The sequence below is a fragment of the Lontra canadensis genome, unplaced genomic scaffold (assembly GCF_010015895.1).
Source record: "Lontra canadensis isolate GAN:19392208 unplaced genomic scaffold, GSC_riverotter_1.0 scaffold10, whole genome shotgun sequence".
Taxonomy (NCBI): domain Eukaryota; kingdom Metazoa; phylum Chordata; class Mammalia; order Carnivora; family Mustelidae; genus Lontra; species Lontra canadensis.
In genome coordinates this window covers 4,637,924-4,651,239 of record NW_022631004.1, presented here as the reverse complement: position 1 = coordinate 4,651,239, position 13,316 = coordinate 4,637,924, and positions in this window count along the sequence as shown.

The window sequence follows — 13,316 nt, the reverse complement described above, 5'->3', positions numbered from 1 at the left end:
CCCCCTGCCCAGGCTTGGCCACCACATACCATGTGGAAGTCCTCGTCGGCCTGCTCAGAATTTGATGCCACACAGGTCCTTCTCCCCGTGTGCTCACCCTCCTCACCTGGCTTTATGCATGAATGTCTTTAAAAATAAGTGATACTTGAGTATGAAATACCATATTCCTCTTATTACTCAAAACACAAGCTGAGGTTTTTCAATATAAAAGAAGCTTTGACAGACACACCTGGAAAAATACTTCCTCACAGATAGTTGTAGTCATTTGCATTGAACTGATACTAACCGTGACATATTGACTAATAGCAAAAATCCAAGAAAAGGCAACATTAGAAATGTAGAGTACTGTTGAAAAACACATGTTTGTTCTCTATTCCCTCTCAAAGCCCCCTAAAATAATAGCAAAGAAATAAAAAGTTATAAAAAAGAGTACAAAGAGAACAGGAGATAAGATAATAGGAGAGAAAAGATGTCAGGAAATTCTAGAAAATAGAGGGTAGGCAGGAGCAACTCATTTCAAGAAAAGGAAGCTAAAATCTAAGTTTCTGCAGCAGAGTGGCCTGCAATAACCAGCCAATTCCTGATAGGGAACCCTAGAAAATGGCAAAATTGAAGTTATTAGTTGCCTCTGAGGGCACAAGCAGGAAACAGGCTTTTTCTTACAGATGAATGGCAAGCCAAGGATGACCCAAACATTTGAGGAAAGTCTAATGTGAAAGTAAAGGAAATTAAAGAAAAGAAAGAAAATTAACCTGGAGGAAACTGAGATAATACAGAAGAAGAAAACTATCATAGACTGTGATAAAACTTTTTAAAGACAAAGGGCATTACCCAATAGTGTGTGTCTGTGTCTGTGTCTGTGTGTGTTGAGATCATTAAAGACTCATCTTTAATAATAGGAACTTAATAGATGACATCTTGATTTGAAAAATCATGACACATCTGTATGAGCATGTTATCTGGATGCAAATACTATGAGGAAAAAGCACCTGAAGAGTAAGGGCGCCTGGGTAGCTCAGTGGGTTAAGCCTCTGACTTCTGCTCAGGTCATGATCCCAGAGTCTTAGGATGGAGCCCCGCATGGAGCCCCGTATGGAGCCCCGCATCGAGCCTGGGATCGAACCCCTCATTGAACCCCGCATCGGGCTGTCTGCTCAGCAGGGAGACTGCTTCTCTCTCTCTCTCTCTGCCTGATGCTCTACATACTTGTGATCTCTTTATCTCTCTCCAATAAATAAATAAAATCTTAAAAAAAAAAAAAGCACCTGAAGAGTTGAGAGTACTTGTCTCTAAGAAACCCACATTAGATGAGGGAAAAAGCAGGGGACTTTTTATTTTTGTTTGTTTGATTTTTTAAAATTTTTATTTATTTATTCGAGAGAGAGAGAGAGCACCAGCAGGAAGAGGGGCAGAAGAAGAGGGAGAAACAGGCTCCCCACTGAGTGGGGACTCCATCCCAAGCCCCTGAGATCATGACCTGAGCCAAAAACAGATGCTTAACCGACTGAGCCACTCAGGCACCCCCCTTGTTTATTTTTATTATTGTTTTTTATGAGTCCATATACTACTTGGATAAAAATAAGAATTTAATTTAAAGATTGTATGTACAGATTGAAATATCTCAATATAGCACAATTTTGAAAAGAAGCAGGCTCTAGTGGGAAGAACCAGAATTCGATACCTAGATTCAAGGACAATTCTGCCCTTTCATTACTTATGTAAATCTGTGAGAATCTTAAGCCTTGAGACTCAGTTATACATTTATAACTTTTATATTATTATCCCCAAGTTATACATTTATAACTTGGGGATAATAATACTTGCCCTACTGTGTTAGTTTATAAAGCCTGCCATAACCAAATACCACAGACCAAGTGCCTTAAACAACAATTTTATTTTCTCGCAGCTCCAGAGGCTGAAAATCCATGATCAAGGGGTCAACAGGGTTGGTTTCCCTTGAAACCTCTCTCCTTGTCTCTCAGACAGCCATCTCCTTACTGTATCCTCAGATGGCCTTTCCTCTGTGCGAGCTCATCCTTGGGGTCCCTTCTTCTTCTTATGAGGATTCTAGTCATGGTGGAATGGCCACATCTTAATTTAATCACCTCTTAAGAGATATTATCTCCAAATACAGTAACATCTGAGGTACTGGAGATTGGAATTTCTGTATGTGAATTTTGGGGAAACGCGATTCAGCCCATTACACCTACATTCTACATCCATTTGTTTGCTGGGATTTACTGGGGCTCCTACATGTTCCATCATGTGCCGGCCAATGGGGACTGAATGAGAGGATCAAATGAGATAATGGTCTTTGAAACGAAAAAAGTGTTTTTAAATTAAGGCACAGCCCATCTGACATAATTCTTTGCTTACAGGAAATAATTAAATTGGAACTAAATCAAATGAAGAAGATGGAAAATCTCTAAAAAGGAAGAAAACAGGAAGAGTGGACTAATTTATTAAACTGCACCTGGTATGTGCCAGGCACTGATTATAAAATTTATATAAATTATCTCATTTAATCCTTACCTCTACCCTGCTGGAAAGACATTATCAAAATAATTTTCCTGGTGAGAAACCTATCACTCAGAGACTCAATAAGTTCCCTAACTAAGGTTGTACAGCCAACCTGACTTGAGTTTGCATCTATCCGATGCTTCTGCTCTCTACTGTGAGTCACAACAGAAAGGAGCTATGGTTAGGCTTTATTTCTTTAGATTATTTTTGTTAAATATTGAATGCATTCAACATGTGTAACTTATCTGTATAGAGTATAACAATAAAATGAGTGCCTGTGTACTTACAACCTGACTTGAGATAGAAAATATTATCAATACCATAGAAATTCTGTTATATATCTCTCCCCCTCCCTATTCTTTTCTCTCTTCCTTTCATAACCATTATTCTAGTTTCTTTCTAAGGTTTTTTTTTTTTTTTTATCTGTTATTTTTAGGTGGTGGGAGGGACGGGAGGAGGAGAGAGAGAATCTGGAGCAGACTCCCCACTGAATGAGGACCCTGACTCGGGAATCAATCCCACAACCCTGAGATCATGACCCAAGCCAAAATCAAGTCAGACACTTAACCGATAAGCCACTAAGGCACCCCTATGCTAGTTTTGAGTTTACTAACCTGTCTCTCTGTCTCTCTCTTTCTCTCTCTCTCTCTCTCTCTCACACACACACACACTTACATTTTCATTTTGCATGTTTTTAAAATCCAAGCAGTTCATGAGTTCTTCTGGAACTCACCTACCCCCCATCAAATTTAGGTCCCTAAAATTAATTCATGTTGATGCATGTGACCATACTTACATCCCATTGCTCTTGATGGCCTAGTGCTGCCAACTTGGCCTCAAGAATCCTGTTATGTCCATTGACTCTGAGGCATCTCTTATCATCAATCTTGGTCTAGAGGTCAAGAAATTTTGAGCTTCGCAGAATGTACTTGTACAATCTTACCACTTTAGTGAAGGGAGTGTCCTCTGAGCCCTCCCAGGGAATGTTGCTAGCTGGCAGGTTCTCTAGTATTACATAATAAATGCATTCTTAATTCTAATCTATAATTTTTTTTTTTTTTACTGCTTCCTCATCTTTCCTCTAAGAAATCCCAGCATCTTCATCTCATGATTGTTTTCAAGTTTCAAAGAGCCACTTTTGCAATGTACTGGGTATAGTTTTAGGTATTCTACCAGGACATAAAGTTGTGAATCACTGCATTAGGCACTCTTATTGAGAAACTCTCCCCATCCAGCCTTATAGTCAGTGCTCCCTGATCCAGCACCTTCAAGTTCCATTTCCAGGCCAATTCTCCCAGTTCCTGCTGGTACATATCTGACAGGCACTGCAGTGCTCTCGGTGAATAATCCCTTTCTTCACGTAGCAGTATTTCTCTGCTTGGCTCATAATAAGACTTCTAATTATTGGTCTAGAGCAATAGAGACAAGGAAAGATCTTGCAGACAAGTGTCATCTTGCAAGGCATCTGCCCTACGTAAAGCCTTTGCACAATCTCCAAGCAATCAGACACTGGCTTCCTCTAGCAAGAGGAAGGGCTCCAGAGAATTCTGGCCCAGAGTATCCTAAGGAATCTGAAGTCTTTAATCCCATCCATCCAGCCATTCCCATCAGAGGTCACAAGGCTCCTCTTCTTTCCTTTCAAGTCCCTAACGTTAGCCTAAGAAACCTTCAGGGCAGTGAATTCAATCTCCTGCTATACCAAAGATCAAATGTGAGGTCTTGCTTTTCAGCTTAGTCTACTCTGTCCACAGGAGATGAGACTACCTTTAAAAGACACGAGGGAAGATTTCTGGCCTTCTTTCAAACTGTGTTCTAAATTAATGGTTACCTGATCTGAGCCTGTTATTTTCTTCCTTCATGGCTCCTCCGATAGCTAACAACAAATCAACTTCAAAATTCTAATAATTTATATTGCACCCCCCATAGATTGCAGCTCAAGAGCTAGTCTATAGACTGGTGCATTTTCTTACACTTGTACACTATCCTGATTCATCACAGGTTAGACTCTTAGCAATAATGATGTGAGGGCATGCCAGAGATTATCAACAGTAACCGGGTCTTCATTGCCCTCTGACCAGCAAATGATCCAATTCTAGAACCCTATTCTGATGGTCCCCTTCCTTGCATCACTTCTTCGAACACACTGGCTTGGGCGGGGTTCCTCCAAAACCAAGGATCTGAGTACAGGTGGCATGTTTGAAAGGGAAAATGTGATTTCAAGAAGTACTGGCAGAGGAATGGAGAAGTGAGACAGGGGAAGAAAGAGTACAGAGCAATTTATTGCACAAGGTGCTGCTGAGGACAACTGGAAATCAATCCCATAGGGGATCTCTGGGAAACATGGGGAATGCACATCAAAGTTGTCCCACCCAAGGAGGCAGAGAAGCTAGGATGTTTGTCCTTCACCTTCCATTGTCATTGGCTGAGGTCTGTTCCCTGACCATGGGCCTGCCCCATATTCAGATAAAGAGAAGCCACAGACAGAGAATCACAAGCACTTCCAATGAGGTTGGCTTGTACTGGATTATTCCAGAGTACCTAGAGGGTGTATGGGTGAGGCACCAATGTCTATCAGCTATACCTTCTCTGACTTGCTTTCTAAAATAACACACACTCCTACAATGGAATATTACTCAGCCATAAAAAAGAATTAAATCTTGCTATTTGCGACAACATGGATGGACCTAGAGGATATTATCTGGAGTGAAGTAAGTCAGACAGAGAAAGACAAATACAATATGATTTCACTTACATGTGGAATCTGAAACACAAAACAAATGAGCAAACAAAACAACACAGAAACAGATTCATAGATACAGAGAACAATCTGGAGATTGCCAGAGGGGAGGCAGATGGGAGAATGAGCAATACAGGGGCAGGAGATTAAAAGGCACAAACTTCCAGTTTTAAAGTCATGGGGATAGAACGTACAGCATAGAGAATAGAGTTAATAATATTGTAACAACTTTGTATGGTGACAGATGATAGCTTGATTTATCATGGAAATTACTTCATAATGTAAATAAATGTCAAAGCACTATTTTGATACCCGAAACGAATACATTATTATCAACTACCCTTCAAAATAAATAAATTAATTAAATAAAATAACACACACCACATCATCATCCTTTACTACTCCACTGCTTTTTAAAAAAATTATTCACAACAATATTTCTACCTGGAATTCTATTATATTTATTTGTTGCCTCCCTCTACCATGTACACATTCAGTAAAATGTAAGCTAGAGACTTCATCTGATTTATTCGCTGCTATATGCTCCATGCCTACAACAGTGCCTAAAACATGGCATGCACAGAATAAATATTTTTGAGTGAATGAATGAAAAAAAGTAGTATTTGCAATGTGGCTTGAAAACACTCAACCTCTGTGGTTATGGAGTCAGGAAGAAGGAGGTCAGGGTTTCAGAAGAGGGTCTTTTGAGCAGAGCCATGAAGGATGAGCTGTTTTGCAAATATTTTCTCCCATCTTGTGGCTTGTCTTTCTCATTCTTTTGACATTGTCTTTCACAAAGCAGTTTTTCATTTTTATGAAGTCCAGCTTATGAATTATTTCTTTCATCGATTGTGCCTTTGATGCTGTATCTAAAAAGTCATCACCGTAGCCAAGATTATGTAGGTTTTCTCCACTATTATTATTCTGCAAACTACCCCCCCATCAATAATTTATTCTTTTTCATTGCTGACTTCTATTGTGTGGGCATATCATTATGTGTTCATTTACCCGTTGATGGAGACTTGAGCCATCACATTTCTTTTAGGTCATTATCTAAGGGTTAAATGATGGGTCATTTGGTTGGTACACATTGAACTTTTACAAACTGGTTCAGCTGTTCTCCAAAGTGGTTCTATCATTTTGCATTCCCACTAGTAGTACATGAGAATTCCAGTGACTCCACATTCTCCCAAACACTTGATATCATTAGTCTTTTTAATCTTATCCATTCTATCAGCTCTATAGTGGTATCTCATTGTGGTTTTAATTTAAACTTTAATTTTTATGAAATCTAATTTATTGATTTTTTTTCATTTATAGTTTATGCGTTTTGCATGTGTTCAAGAGTTCTGTGCCAAACCCTAGGCCACTACAATTTTCTCCTCTGTTTTTTCTTTTATAGAAAGTTTATGGTTTTAGCTCTTACATTTAGGTCTCTGATCAAATTCAAGTTAGTTTTTGTATATGATCTGAGGCGAAGGTTGAAATTTATTGTTGCTCTCAGTTAAGACGTGTACTTTCTCTAAATCAGGTGTGGGTGGTAAAATTGAATATAGAATGGATACCAGTGAAAGATTCAGAAGTAGAAAAAAGACTTGGTGATTAACTATAGCCTAGGTTTTCTTCAGGAGAGTCTTGATTTTCACTTTCTGTCCTTTCGCCTCTCCCCAGCTATGATTATTAAAAGAGGTTCAGATATACAGGGAAGTTGAGAAGAACTTTTATAAACCCCCTTATACCTACCATGTAGATTCAATAGTTGTTAAAGTATTTCCACATTGCTTTGTTTAATTGTCTTTCTGAACCACTTGAATGTAAATTGCTAAAAAGCAAGACACTTTATACACCTAGTGCTTTAACACACAATGCTAGGATAATCTTCTACATAAAAGATTGTGTAATTAATCATAAAATATTACCATTTTCACATGCAAGAGAATTAATAGTTATTCCCTATTGTCATGTAGTACCCAGTGTGGTCTAGTGTGGTCTCTAGTGTTTTCAAACCAGAATCCAATCAAGTTGCTTCTATTGCATTTGGCTGTTAGGTCTCTCTAGTCTTTCCAAATCTAGAACTTTCCTCCATTATTTTATTTTATTATTATTTTTTTAAAGATTTTGCTTATTTATTTGACAGAGAGAGACACAGTGAGAGAGGGGAACACAGGCGGGGGAGTGGGAGAGGGAGAAGCAGGCTTCCTGCTTAGCAGGGAGCCCGATGTGGGGCTTGATCCCAGGACCCAGGGATCATGACCTGAGCTGAAGTCAGATTCTTAACGACTGAGCCACCAAGGTGCCCCCCTCCATTATTTTAAAACATGTCTTCTAGAATGTACTATATCCAGGAGATATTGTGTAATTCCATTTATACGAAATTCTGAAAAATGAAAACCAATCTATGATGACAGAAAGCAATTAATGGTCACCTGGGGATGGGAGCAGAAAGTGAGAAGGAGGGATGAATTGCAAAGGACCTGAGCAAACTCTTAGGGTGATGATATGTGCATTATTGAATGTGGTGATGGTTTCACAGTTGACAACATGTGTCAAAACTGATCAAAGTGTATATTTTAAATGTGCCATTTATTGTACATCAATTACAACTTAACAAAGCTGTAAAAAGTTGGGGAGGAGCAGAATGTACAAATGAAAATAATAGGACAGGAAGTTTTAAATTGAGACTGTGCTGGGAAATCCAGGCTCTATAAGAATTGTGCTTATTATCAATAACCAAGTCTTCATCTTACTTCTGAATTTCTCTCCAATATCCTATTTTCACTCCTATTGCTTTCCAGTGGATTTAGAAGAGGCATATAGCAAAAATACATTTTAAGTTTTAAACTACTTCTATGTAAGTGCTTGAAAATAAATTAAGAAAACATCAAAAATGCATTATTAATTTTAAAAAGCAAAGGACACCTGGGTGGCTCAGTCTGTTAAGTCTCTGCTTTAGACTCAGGTCATGATCCCTGACGGAGCCACACCTCCCTCTGCCCCCCCCAACCCACTTGTGCTCTCACTCTCTCTTGCTCTCTCAAATAAATACATAAAAATCATTTTTAAAAGATTTTTATGTATTTATTTGACAGACAGTGATCACAAGTAGGCAGGAAGGCAGGCAGAGAGGGGGGAAGCAGGCTCCTTCCTGAGCAGAAAGCCCCGATGCAGGGCTCGATCCCAGGACGCTGGGATCATGACCTGAGCTGAAGGCAGAGGCTTTAACCCACTGAGCAGGCACCCACCAAATAAATAAATAAAATCTTTTAAAAAAACACAAAAGAACAAATCTTCAGTAACCTTCCCATTGCCTCCTGATTCAAACAGGCAGGTCACAGAAGGATCTAAATCTTCTTTTCAGCTTCTGCTCCCATTACTACCTATACATATTCCATCCGCAGACTGATGGGCTTGCCTGCAGCTTCCAGACCTCATGCCTGCCCTGCTGATGCCCTTGCCCGCATTGTTCTTTCTGCTTGAGGTGCCTGCATTTCCCGGTGCTCTTCTCCTCCTTCAGTTGCCTGACAGGCAGAAATCCTCCTCATCCTTTAAGGCTTCTTACATAAACTGTTGATTCTCCCCCTAACCAGACTGCATCTTCCTCTCCCTTGGACCACGGTCCTTTACCCTGCCACCGTTGTCCTTTCTAGCCCTGGAATCAGGGTGAGGCCAGAGAGGCACCCACCCGAGATACAAATTTTAAGGGAGCAGCAAAAAAACTCAGTAATCAAGTATTTTTCAAATTAGTTACCTCATCACGTTTCACTCTCCATTTGGTTGTCATCTCTTCAGTCTTTTTTCATCTCAAACATTTTCACCAGCTTTTAAAAAATGTATCTTATAGAATGTACCATATCTCATATGCTTTATAATCTTTGTATTATATATTCATGTGATATTATAAACATTTTTATAATATTTATATAATAGTTTATATAAACTTTTTTAAAGTTTTAAATTAGTGAAAATATAGATGATGATATTTGCTGATATGGAAATTTTAAATGAAGGCAGGATCAGGATGACTGGTTTCTCCTCAACCTCAGGTTCCAAAATGGCTCCGAGAGGCACTGGCTCATTCCCACAGTCCTGAATGGAAGGACTGATTCATCCAAAACCCCCCGCAGCTCCCATCCTAACGCCTGGCAGGTCATGCATACCCATTCACCTGACCACAGTTTTCTGCATCTTCCATATAAAACTTCCCCTGTAAAGGAAGGAAAGAAAACAGCAGCTGTGATTAGATGCCTAAGTTCTATCCTTACTAAACTAATGAAGGAAAAAGGGATGAAAACAGGTTTGTAAGCTAAGAGAATACAGATTATCTCCAAAGCAAAGAACTTCAGCTGCCCCTACATGTAAAGACAGCCCGCAAAGGAAAAAAACAAGCTATTACCTTGAACATTTCTCATTTTCAAATGCTCTTTTTTTATATACCAATAACAATCATTCTGAATAAATGAAATCGTCATGCCCCCTTCTTATCCTCAGTATAGAATATTTTGTCATACACAGACGCATATTCTTCGTATAAAATTAATAAATAAAACCTCTTTCCAGAGTTTATCTTTCAGTTGTAGATTTCTTTCTTGCAGTAGGGTTGAAAAGAATTGTCTGTTGGTGGGTGTCCCCATTCTCTGTGATTTAATAACCATTTTGACAGTCCTCTTTTGTGGGCCTAAGACTTCAAAATAAAATCTGCGAAAGTATTTGCTGACAAGTAAGGAATCTCAGTATTCCCATTGTGTTTGTGTATTAATCACAGATTTAATTATTCATTTCTTCGGGCATTATGATATCATCATATGTAGTCTCTTTTCTAATCTGGTTGAAACCAGTTTGGTTCTCATGACTGTAAATACACCACATAGTACAGAAAACCTCAAGGCTTAAAGAGAAAGAAAACAAAAAAAAAAACAAAAAAAACCCTACTGTAACTTGCTGCTATGTTGAACATTTTCATGCTCTTAGCAGTATTATTTCTAATTATATATGTAATACTGCTTTGTTTGGTAATGTATCTTATTTCTAACATTGGTCTTATCAGAATACAAATACCTGTTTTTAGGGTAAATTATACCCTCCATTCATGGAAAACTTAAAACCACTATTAACTATAATGGAGATGCATCATTCTAGTTCTGTCTTAAGAGTGAATAACAATAAACAAACAAGCTAAAAAAAAAATCCCCTTAAGATGTGAAGTATTTTTAAATGAAGTAGGCCTGATTTGAGGTTGGGACTAGATTCCTCATTTTATTCATCTAATGACATCTAGCACATACAGGATTCATCTTGCCAATTTGGGGAGAAGAAACCAATGAAGGAGTTGGAGGATGTCTTGTATTTTCATTTGCAACTGTATTACCAGTGATCCATAAATCATCTTTTGAAATTTCAGCTACAACTTAAGATTTTATTACTGACTATAGGCAGAAATAAATTTCTATATGTTAGGTAGGAAGGAAGATCTAGATATACTCCAGGCTGAGAAAAAAAGGCAGAACCATCTTTTGGGGCATTTGCTTTCCTCTTGCTTCATCAAATTTCATAGTCAAAATTTGATTGGGATCTACAGTGTGAGCCAGAAGAGCTCATTCCTGTTACATTAAGAAGGGGGAACTGGTAAGTCTGGAACATGGTAAATCACTTGTGGGTACCACTGGTCTCCTCAAGGTGTTGACATAAGCAAATGATTTCCTCAGGGAAAAATAAGAAGACCTTCAAAACAACAAGTAGAGTCCTTGTTGCCTTGGAAAATCTGTTGTTGGGGACTGAATATCTGACAGTTCTCAAGCTGAGATCAAGGGCAACAATCCTGCTTGTCTTGTCTATTGCAGTACACTCAACACCTGTCACTGTGCCTAGCATGCAGCAGGGGTTTAATACATATTGCTGATGAATTGTTAAAAGTCTATAGATCACAAATACACAAGGGACACTTAAATGCATATTTCTAAGTGAAAGAGGCCAGATTGAAAATGGTATATATTGCATCATTCCAACTATACAACATTCTGGAAAGGGAAAACCACAGAGACAGTAAAAGATCAATTGTTGCCAGAGGTTCTGAGAAGGAGGGAGAGATGAACAGATGGAATACAGAGAATTTTTAGGGCAGTGAAACTAGTCTGCATGGTACTCTAATAGTGGATATATGCCATTATATATTTTCCCAAACCCATGGAATGTAAAATACAAAGATCGAACCCTAATGTTGTAATGTAATGGACCTTAGTTAATAATAATGTATCCATATTGGCTCATCAATTGCATCAAATGCATCCCACTAATGCAAGATGTTAATAATAGAGGAAACTGGGGAAAGTGAGGGAGTATATGGGAACTTTTTTTTTTAATTTCTTTTCAGCATAACAGTATTCATTGTTTTTGCACCACACCCAGTGCTCCATGCAATCCGTGCCCTCTCTAATACCCACCACCTGGTTCCCCCAACCTCCCACCCTCCGCCCCTTCAAAACCCTCAGATTGTTTTTCGGAGTCCATAGTCTCTCATGGTTCACCTTCCCTTCCAATTTCCCTCAACTCCCTTCTCCTCTCCATCTCCTCTTGTCCTCCATGCTGTTTGTTATGCTCCATATATGGGAACTTTTTGTACTTTCTGCTCATTTTCTGTAAATCTAAAACTACTGTAAAAAATAAAATCCATTGATTAAAAAAAATCTTTGAAGCTTTATTGTGCCCTTTGCTTACACCCAGGACAATATAAAAGAAGCTACCAGAAACTAGATGAATGAATGAATGTGGCATTTGAATGAATGTGGTATTGAATGAATTTGATATTCATTAGAATCTATTTTGAGTAAATAAATAGCTATTGAGTGCCAACCAAAACCCCACTAGGCAGTGTATGGTATAGAAAAAAAAAAAAAACTTCTGCTTATTCTGAGAACTACAAAGAAGAGCTTTTCATTCTCTTGACCGCAAGATTCTTCAGGAAAGAAAATGTTTGCCTGCCAAAAGAGAAAAACTAAAAACTTTAGGGAGTGTGACAATTATAAGTAGGAATTTAAATAAAGTTGACCAGAACAAAAACAAAGAACCAAAGACTAGGGAAATGTGTGAAGACAGGAAAAGCATCCCTGTAAAAGCGAAGGTGAAACAATCCATGTTGCCTATAAATGTATGCAAAAATTATGATCTCCTGAAGCAGAAAGCTTGTGTATGGTTTTGTATAGTGTATTGGAGATACATTATAGTCAAGGACACACACACACACACATGCTGTAATCTTCAAGAATCTCCAAGTTCTAGACAGTTGAACACAGCTATGGGAGGTGGGGGAGAAGGAAGTATCTTATCTGATGCTTCCACAAAGCAATGCAAAACACAGGCTTATACAATTAGGAGATGTTTTTCATCACCAAAAAGACAGAGAGGTACAACCCCTTCTGACTTCCATACCCAATCATCTGGCTGAGCTTTTGTGATGTCCTTCATCCTTCAGATCTGGTGATTTTAAGCTGCTTTTACCTGTACACCAATTGCAATGCATCAAGTGGTAAAGAAGGGTGATAAAAGGAAAGCAATAGGGTTTACCCTAAATCCTACACCACAGAGGAGAGCTTCAACTTGACCATACCGTTTGGGAACTACAGCCTACTACACACACACACACACACACACACACACACACACACACGATCCCCCAAGATTCCAGACACTGGACAAGCATCTTAAAGTGTTGGACCATCAGGGCGCCTGGGTGGCTCAGTTGGTTGGGTGGCCAACTCTTGGTTTCCACTCCCATCATGATCTCAGGGTCATGGAATACAGCCCAACATGGGGATTCCCAGCCTGAAACTATAGGGTTGTTTTGTTTTGTTTTGTTTGTTTTTTGTTTTTTGTTTAGGTGCTAAAAGATCTATAGAAGTACTAAAACTAAAAAGAGACAACAAAAAAACTATAGGAATTTTAGTCCAAAATCCACTGATGGCATTTAAGTCCTACTTTCAATTCCGAGATTAGATCTCAATTTTGAGATCTAAAATAATTTAGAATTATTTTCTACAGTACAAATTTTAAATAAAAACTCCACAAA